The sequence below is a fragment of the Lampetra fluviatilis genome, chromosome 69 (assembly GCF_964198595.1).
Source record: "Lampetra fluviatilis chromosome 69, kcLamFluv1.1, whole genome shotgun sequence".
Lineage (NCBI taxonomy): Eukaryota > Metazoa > Chordata > Hyperoartia > Petromyzontiformes > Petromyzontidae > Lampetra > Lampetra fluviatilis.
In genome coordinates this window covers 2,579,075-2,589,624 of record NC_136343.1, presented here as the reverse complement: position 1 = coordinate 2,589,624, position 10,550 = coordinate 2,579,075, and positions in this window count along the sequence as shown.

Sequence of the window (10,550 nt, the reverse complement as noted above, 5' to 3'; positions counted from 1 at the left end):
GTTGCGACAAAACGGCCCCAATGCCGATATCACTAGCATCCGTATCAAGGATGAACGGCTGTGAAAAATCTGGGTAATCTAACGTAGGCGCCGTGGCGAGGTGGTCCCGAAGTGCCATAAAGGAACTTTCTTCCTCCGCCCCCCATTTAAACCTTTGATTTTTCCCAGTCAGAACGTGTAATGGTTTTGCCAACGTCGCAACGTTCTTAACGAAGCGGCGATAATAGGAAGCGAATCCAATAAACCGCCGAACATCACCCACTGAAGTGGGTGTGGGCCACTCACGTACACACTTTGTTTTCAGAGGGTCAGTGGATACGCCGTCCGAACTAACAATATGACCCAGATAACGGACGGAGTGTTGCAGGAGGTGGCATTTCCTCGGTTTAAACTTAAGGTCAGCCGCACGCATTCTTTGAAAAACTGTCTCAAGGCGTTGGAGGTGTTCCTCGAACGTGCGGCTAAAGACAATTATATCGTCTAGATATATGAGGCACGTTTCCCACTGCAGTCCCGCCAACACCAACTCCATGAGCCGCTGAAACGTGGCCGGAGCCGCGTTCAGGCCCATCGGCAACCGATTAAATTCAAAGAGGCCTTGCGGCGTGCGGAATGCCGTTTTGGGTTTTGACTCGTCATCGAGGGGAAGCTGCCAGAAGCCCGAGGACAGGTCAAGGGTGGAAAAGAATTTAGCACCCGATAAAGCATCCAATGAGTCATCCATCCTCGGTAAGGGGTACGCGTCCGCTACCGAGATTTTGTTCAACCGGCGGAAATCAATGCAAAACCTCGTACCACCATCTTTTTTCTTAACCAAAACGACGGGCGCGCCCCAAGGACTATTGGATGGCGAGATAATATACGCCGCCAGCAATTCATCTACCGCCCCACGCACGTGTTCCCTTTCCGCCGGGCTCATGCGGTGAGGGTGCATACAGACAGGTGGCGATGCACCGGTTTCAATATGGTGCGACAAAAGCGATGTGCGTCCGAGGTCCAAATCATTCCTGCTGAACACATCAACGTACTGCAGCAACAGCGAACGCAAGGCGTTCCTATGTTCATTTGACAAGGAAGAATTCTTATTCTCAGGTTTTTTCGGTAAAGTCACGTAGGTAAAAACATTAAAATTAATGAAAGTAAAATAAAATAAAACAAAACAAAAATAAAATTTAGGACGTTTCGGAGGCAACACAAGTCTCCGTCATCAGGTGGGACCATCACAGCCGAATTAGCTGCATCAAGTGAAGCAATGATTCAAGATGTAATCCCTTATAAGCAAGTTGAAGGGAGGTGGAGAGGGGGGGAGAGCTTATCAGGCTGTGGTAGCCAATGAATGGAAACGTATCGGGAGGGAGGAGGAGCGGTGATCAAAGACTGCACGCAGTGCTCAACACAATGAATGGAGACGTGTCGGGACGGAGGGCGAGCGGCGATCAAAGACTGCACGCAGTGCTCAACACAATGAATGGAGACGCGCCGGGATGGAGGGCGAGCGGTGATCAAAGACATCACGTAGTGCTCAACACAATGAATGGAAACGTGGCGAGCGGTGATCAAAGAACAATGAAGAGATTACTGTTAAACACTGTGGATGTTAACACTCGGTGAAGTAAATTAAAATAGTGCCTGTCAGATAAGATGGTCCAAAAAGTGTAATTAAGTCTTTTTTGCGTGGTTAATAACATCTTTCCAGTGATTACTGAGTTTGTACCCATCATCACGGTTGAAATTATGTCTGTGTTTGTATATTTGTATGGCTTCGTGTACAAATCTTTGATGGTAGCCCGGAGGTTTGCAGAGAACCTTGGTCTCGGAAAAGACAATTTCATGAGAGCCCGCCGAGTTGTAGCAATGATCGGCAACGGCCGAAGAATCAGTTCTGCCGTGTTTCAGATCTGACTTGTGCTCGCGGACACGATCAGCAACATGACGTTTTGTTTCTCCAATGTAGCAATCACCACAAATGCAACTCAATTTGTAGACTCCAGGATACTGTAAGTCAGGAACGACATCCTTCACAGATGGAATCAGATCACGGATTTTATGCACTGTACTGAATCGGACTTGGATCTTATGTTTGTTTAGAATTTTTTGAAAAAAAAAAGAAACCAGAGCCACACATCGCAAAGCTGGATGTTAACAAGACCGTGATTAATCAGAGTAACATTCCAATTTCTGACAATCTAAAAACGGTACTGGCCAAAGAACTAAATTTCGCCGTCACCCCTAAATATATACCAGTAGAGGATATGATTTCTCAGATTGATGTAGCCCTCAGAGGCATAGGACACATCCATGCGGATGTAGCAAGAGCTGAAATAGCTACTATTCTTAAGAATGCTAAGAAACCCACTAGTAACATCAGCAAAAACGAACGCTCTGAACTCGCGAATTTAAAAAAAGAGAGATGATATAGTCATCCTCTCGGCAGACAAGGGCAATGCCACGGTCATCATGGATAAAGATTCATACAACAACAAAATCCTGGACCTGCTTAATGATGGGAGTTACTCCAAAATTAAAAACGATCCCACTAAAAGCCTAACGACAAAAACCAACAGTATCATCACGAGTTCGACTTCCCTAATCGAACCAAGCAAACGTCCCTCTCTAAAACCATCGGCGGCAAGACCTCCCAGACTCTATGGTCTTCCCAAAATCCATAAAGAAGGCACCCCGCTACGACCCATCGTGTCGACGATAAACTCTCCGACGTACAAACTAGCCCGTTTTCTATCAGATACTCTGCTCCCCTTCACAGGCAAGACCTCTTCGGCAGTACTCAACTCAACCCAATTAGTCTCTATGGTTAAGGACATGGTACTATCTCCTGATGACATCCTCGTCAGCTTTGATGTAGTATCTTTGTTTACCAAAGTCCCAGTACCGGACACCCTAACAATAATTGAGGACTTAGTCCAACATGGATTGAATTCTGATGTTCCTGCGCTGGTTAGGCATTGCCTCACCAACACCTATTTTACCTGGAATGGCACCTTCTACAAACAGAATGAGGGTACCCCTATGGGCTCCCCCTTGTCACCAGTTATAGCCAACATGTTCATGGAAAAGTTTGAATCAGACGCCATCCAGACATCCACCCTGCGTCCTTCCCTGTGGAAGAGATATGTGGATGACACTTTCGTCATCTGGCCACATGGCCTCCCAGCATTGAACCACTTCTTGGACCACATCAATTCTAGACACCCATCTATCAGATTCACCATGGAAGTGGAGAAAGACGGTAAACTACCATTCTTGGATATTCTGTTTAAGAGGAGGCTTGACGGATCCTTGGGACATTCTGTCTACAGGAAAGCGACCCACACAAATTCCTACTTGAAACCGGATTCCCACCACCACCCATCTCAAAAGAATTCTCTCATAAAAACGCTATACCACAGAGCCCATGGCATTTCTGACCAACACCACCTGACTGATGAATTAAGACATGTACATCGGGCCCTCAGGATGAACGGATACTCTGACCGCACTATCCGCCAAGCTGTCTCTCCCACCACACAGAAACAACCACATGAAACTCCGACCAAAACTATCACGTTACCATACATAGCAGGTGTGACCAAAAAGATCTCCAAAATTCTAAACAAACATAAGATCCAAGTCCGATTCAGTACAGTGCATAAAATCCGTGATCTGATTCCATCTGTGAAGGATGTCGTTCCTGACTTACAGTATCCTGGAGTCTACAAATTGAGTTGCATTTGTGGTGATTGCTACATTGGAGAAACAAAACGTCATGTTGCTGATCGTGTCCGCGAGCACAAGTCAGATCTGAAACACGGCAGAACTGATTCTTCGGCCGTTGCCGATCATTGCTACAACTCGGCGGGCTCTCATGAAATTGTCTTTTCCGAGACCAAGGTTCTCTGCAAACCTCCGGGCTACCATCAAAGATTTGTACACGAAGCCATACAAATATACAAACACAGACATAATTTCAACCGTGATGATGGGTACAAACTCAGTAATCACTGGAAAGATGTTATTAGCCACGCAAAAAAGACTTAATTACACTTTTTGGACCATCTTATCTGACAGGCACTATTTTAATTTACTTCACCGAGTGTTAACATCCACAGTGTTTAACAGTAATCTCTTCATTGTTCTTTGATCACCGCTCGCCACGTTTCCATTCATTGTGTTGAGCACTACGTGATGTCTTTGATCACCGCTCGCCCTCCGTCCCGGCGCGTCTCCATTCATTGTGTTGAGCACTGCGTGCAGTCTTTGATCGCCGCTCGCCCTCCGTCCCGACACGTCTCCATTCATTGTGTTGAGCACTGCGTGCAGTCTTTGATCACCACTCCTCCTCCCTCCCGATACGTTTCCATTCATTGGCTACCACAGCCTGATAAGCTCTCCCCCCCTCTCCACCTCCCTTCAACTTGCTTATAAGGGATTACATCTTGAATCATTGCTTCACTTGATGCAGCTAATTCGGCTGTGACGGTCCCACCTGATGACGGAGACTTGTGTTGCCTCCGAAACGTCGTGAATTTTATTTTTGTTTTGTTTTATTTTATTTTACTTTCATTAATTTTAATGTTTTTACCTACGTGACTTTACCGAAAAAACCTGAGAATATGAATCATTGCAGTCACGAAAGCTTCAAATCTAGAAGGAAGAATTCTCTCCGCATAAATCCGCGATCCAGCGTTCTTGTGAACGAGCATGCGGAGACCCATCAGCAGGCATCCGAGCGCGCGGCGGTTTTTCACAAGAGGCGAAATCGGTAGTGGCGTGAGCCAGCACCGATCCCTCCGGAACAACAACGCGATCAGGTCCCCCATTCAAGACCTGTATGAAAGGTGCCTGACCTGGGCGCACAATCGTTTGTGCCGCCGCCAAAGAAAAGGATTTCGATACGGAATTCGATGGGGATAATAGCACGCCTTTCGCACCCCTTCCCATTTGAAGCGGTTTTCGGTAACGTAGCGGAATGAGCATTTGCGCTCCCGATGGAACTTCCACCGTAGCCGCAACTACAGCAGTAACTGCGTTACCTGTAGGCGCCTTGGTAAGCAGGGAAGGCAGGAGCGCCATCCTACGACCCCCCGGCATTTCCAAACAGTCCTGGTCGACCCGTATTCGCAACGGCATCCGGCGCAGGAAATCCGTCCACAACAAGCATGGAACAGCTAGCGAGCAAGAAATTAACACAGGTCCTGCGGCGGTAATATTTCCGATAGCGATGCGCACATCCACCTGTCCGCAGATACCCATGCTCCCCCCATTGGCGGCAACACACGCATCATTAACCTTGCGTATTCTCGACGCAGGAATGGACAACAAATGAAAAATTACATCCGAAATGATGGTAGCCGATGCGCCAGTGTCCACCAAGATACGGACGTCAACGCCTTCGATGGTACCACGTACCGACGACGAGCCCGACGCCGCAGCCACAATCCTGCGAGCCAATTTCTTCCACTGTGTAGCAGAGCGTGTCAATGGAGCAGGAGAAGTTAAATCGGCCTTAGGAGTGTAAGAATGAGTGCGAGTGGATGAGTGATGTGACACAACCTGCCGGGTGTCCGATTTGTGCCGACTCGCCCGAGGTTGTTGCAGTTCCACGGCAGGTAGAGGAGATGGATGTCCCCTTGGCGGAGGAGGCGACAGCAGAGGTCGGCAGCGGCAGTCACGGGCGAAGTGGCCCCGTCTGCCGCACTTAAAACACGCTGCCGACGTCGGCCGGTGGTCGGACGACCCGGCCCTCGCACGCGGTCGGGCCGTGTAGTTGTCCCGCTGGTCACGCAGCCGCCGGCCCGGAATCCTACGCGGGACAGCAGCAGCCAGCATGTCGTCGTCGCCCAAGTCGTCGGAGCAGTGGACAACCAGTCGCGGAGACCACCCCAGAGGCGGCCCGTCGATCGGGCTTCCCCGTCCACGCCGCCATCTGGTCCCACCGCTTGAGATTAAACTTAGCGTCCAGGCAGCGCGCCACCCACCGCGATGAAAGCGGTTCGTGGCCGCACACTGGTAGAGAGATGTTGAGCTCCTGAGACAATTCCAGCATGCGGGAAAGGATGAGTGGATCCAAATGCTCGGCCGTTGCGTCGGGGTAGGCGGCCATGGCCATCGCCTTCAACGCCCCCCGATAGGCCAACGGCGATTCCTCCGGTGCCCGGCGATGCGACATAAATTTTCTGGTGGCCGATGTCGGCGGGTCATAAAATTCCGCCATCTCTGTGAACGCATCCTGCAGTGTCTTCTTCTTGGACGCCGGAATGGAGCGGAAGACTCCCAGAGACACATCATCGAGCAGCGTAGGTAGAGCTCCCAGCGCTTCTTCCTCCGTCCAGTTGACAGATCTAAAAGCCGACTCGAAGCGCCACGTAAAAGCACTCCAATCGCCCCCGGCGATAAATTCTTTTATTTGTGGAAGGCGATGTTCGCGGTGGCAGACGCGTGCCGCGGGCGTCTCCGGCCGCCGTTCCCGCTCTCCGCTCGGTACAGACAAAATGGCGTCCGGCGTCCGCGTGGTAGCAGGCGCGCCCAAAATGGCGGCCGACGACTCCGGCGCAGCCGCCCCACCCAAGACGACGGCGTCCTCCCGCGTGGCAGGAGCAATGGCGGGTCCTGCTTCCATAGCAGGACCCCTTCCCGTGGCGTCCAGCTGATCGGCGATCTGGCGACCCACGGCTGGTGAGGACGCCACCGCGGTCACCAGGCTTAGCAGAATTGCGCGCAACGACTCAATCTGCTCCGCCATCAGCCGCCATTCGTCTCTCGGTCCTGCGGTGGTCGCATCTTCCCGCGGTCGACGCTGAGAGGCGTCAAGGCGAGCATCGTCAGTCGGCGGCACCAGGGCTGTAGCTCCCAACAGCTCATCTTCCTCCGTCTCGGCCTCTTCCTCCGACAGAGGCACCGGCAGGTTCTTTTTTCTGAGGTGTTTAGACATCTTGACGATCGTCCAAACAGTCGCAGAATTACTTCTGACACCAGTGTAATAATCCTTCCAGAGACGGCTTCGGAATCGGTCCTTTTATTTCCACTCCACAATACACTTTGCTCACTCACTCTCCGTTGCTGGCAGACAACGGAGAGAGGACAGACCACGCACTACGTCCCCACCGCGCACGTGGCAACCCCAGCCCCCGTCCGCGCGTGACCCTGCTCTCCTCAGTTCCAGTCTGCTCCCGATCGTTCCCCTCCACTCGCTCTTAATCCCTTCGTCACGTGGTTCCCCCAGCCAATCGTACATGGACAGCTTCGACCATTCTCGATGGTTCCCTGTTAATCCCGGGACCACGCCCCTCATCCGGCTCCCCATTGGCTGGGGCCCCGAATGGCTAGGCCAATCACTCCTGATGACCTGTCGTGATGACGCATGGGCCATGGTCCCTATCTTAACCCTTATTGGCTACAAGCAGGACCGGCAAGCCAATCCCCACGTGAACCCTCTATGGCTGTTATTACACATATACTCAGCACTGCCCATATACTCAACACTACCCATAGACTCAACACTACCCATAGACTCAACACTACCCATAGACTCAAGACTACTCATAGACTCAACACTGCCCATATACTCAGCACTGCCCATATACTCAGCACTACCCATAGACTCAACACTACTCATAGACTCAACACTGCCCATATACTCAGCACTGCCCATATACTCAGCACTGCCCATATACTCAGCACTGCCCATATACTCAGCACTGCCCATATTCTCAGCACTACCCATATGTAATAATCCTTCCAGAGACGGCTTCGGAATCGGTCCTTTTATTTCCACTCCACAATACACTTTGCTCACTCACTCTCCGTTGCTGGCAGACAACGGAGAGAGGACAGACCACGCACTACGTCCCCACCGCGCACGTGGCAACCCCAGCCCCCGTCCGCGCGTGACCCTGCTCTCCTCAGTTCCAGTCTGCTCCCGATTGTTCCCCTCCACTCGCTCTTAATCCCTTCGTCACGTGGTTCCTCCAGCCAATCGTACATGGACAGCTTCGACCATTCTCGATGGTTCCCTGTTAATCCCGGGACCACGCCCCTCATCCGGCTCCCCATTGGCTGGGGCCCCGAATGGCTAGGCCAATCACTCCTGATGACCTGTCGTGATGACGCATGGGCCATGGTCCCTATCTCAACCCTTATTGGCTACAGGCAGGACCGGCAAGCCAATCCCCACGTGAACCCTCTATGGCTGTTATTACACATATACTCAGCACTGCCCATATACTCAACACTACCCATAGACTCAACACTACCCATAGACTCAACACTACCCATAGACTCAAGACTACCCATAGACTCAACACTGCCCATATACTCAGCACTGCCCATATACTCAGCACTACCCATAGACTCAACACTACTCATAGACTCAACACTGCCCATATACTCAGCACTGCCCATATACTCAGCACTGCCCATATACTCAGCACTACCCATATACTCAGCACTGCCCATATACTCAACACTGCCGATAGAAATGTTTTTTTTATTATTTTTTATTATGTTTTATTTTTATTATTTTATTACTTCCCTTCTACGTGACTTTACCGAAAGAACCAAGAAGACTGCCGATAGACTCAACACTGCCCGAAGACTCAAAACTACCCATAGACTGATCACTGCCCATATACTCAACACCACCCATAGACTCAACACTACCCATATACTCAACACCACCCATAGACTCAACACTACACATAAACTCAACACTACCCATAGACTCAACACTACCCATACACTCAACACTACACATAGACTCAACACTGCCCATAGACTCAACACTACCCATAGACTCAACACTACACATAGACTCAACACTACCCACAGACTCAACACTACACATAGACTCAACATCGCAGCTGTCGCGATTTTCAACTGATGACGGGCGCTTGCGTTGCGTTCGAAACGTCGTCATTTATGTTATTTTTACCTACGTGACTTTACCGAAAGAACCCAAGAGAATGGATTCCTGCAGTCACGGAAGCTTCAAATCAAGATTACTAGCCATAGACTCAGCACTGCCCATAGACTCAAAACTACACATAGACTCAGCACTGCCCATAGGCTCAAAACTACCCATAGACTCAGCACTGCCCATAGACTCAAAACTACCCATAGACTCAGCACTGCCCATAGACTCAACACTACCCATAGACTCAACACTGTCCATAGACTCGGCACTGCCCATAGACTCAACAGTACCCATAGACCTCACATTGCCCATAGACTTAACAATGTCCGTAGAATTAACGCTATCCATGGACTTAACACTCACTAGGCTCAATATTTCCCATATACTTAACATTGACCGTCGACTTAAAACTGCATATTGACTCTCATTGCCCACAGACTTAACACTGTCCAAAAGCTTAACATTGGCCATAGACTAACTCACTCACACTCCCCCACTCTCACTCACCCACTCTCACTCACCCACTCTCACTCACCCTCTCACACTCACCCACTCTCACTCACCCACTCACACTCACCCACTCTCACTCACCCACTCTCATTCAGGCACTCTCACTCACGCACTCACACTCACCCACTTACACTCACCCACTCTCACTCACCCACTCTCACCCACCCACCCTCACTCACCCACTCACACTCACCCACTTACACTCACCCACTCTCACTCACCCACTCTCACTCAGCCACTCACACTCACCCACTGACACTCACCCACTCACACTAACCCACTCTCACTCACCCACTCTCACTCACCCTCTTACACTCACCCACTCACACTCACCCACTCTCACCCACCCGCATTCACTCACCCACTCACACTCACCCACTCTCACCCACCCGCACTCACTCACCCACTCACACTCACCCACTCTCACTCACCCACTCTCAATCACACACTTTCTCTCACCCACTCTCACCCACTCACACTCACCCACTCTCACACACCCACTTTCACTCACCCACTCTCACCCACTCACTCTCACTCACCCACTCTCACCCACCCACTCTCACTCACCCACTCAAACTCACGCACTTACACTCACCCACTCTCACTCACCCACTCTCACTCACCCACTCTCACTCACCCACTCTCACTCACGCACTCACACTCACCCACTTACACTCACCCACTCTCACTCACCCACTCTCACCCACCCACTCTAACTCACCCACTCACACTCACCCACTTACACTCACCCACTCTCACCCACCCACTCTCACTCAGCCACTCACACTCACCCACTGACACTCACCCACTCACACTAACCCACTCTCACTCACCCACTCTAACTCACCCTCTTACACTCACCCACTCACACTCACCCACTCTCACCCACCCGCACTCACTCACCCACTCACACTCACCCACTCTCACTCACCCACTCTCACTCACACACTTTCTCTCACCCACTCTCACCCACCCACACTCACTCACCCACCCTCACTCACCCTCTTACACTAACCCACTCTCACCCACCCACACTCACTCACCCACTCTCACTCACCCTCTTACACTCACCCACTCACACTCACCCACTCTCACCCACCCGCATTCAATCACCCACTCACACTCACCCACT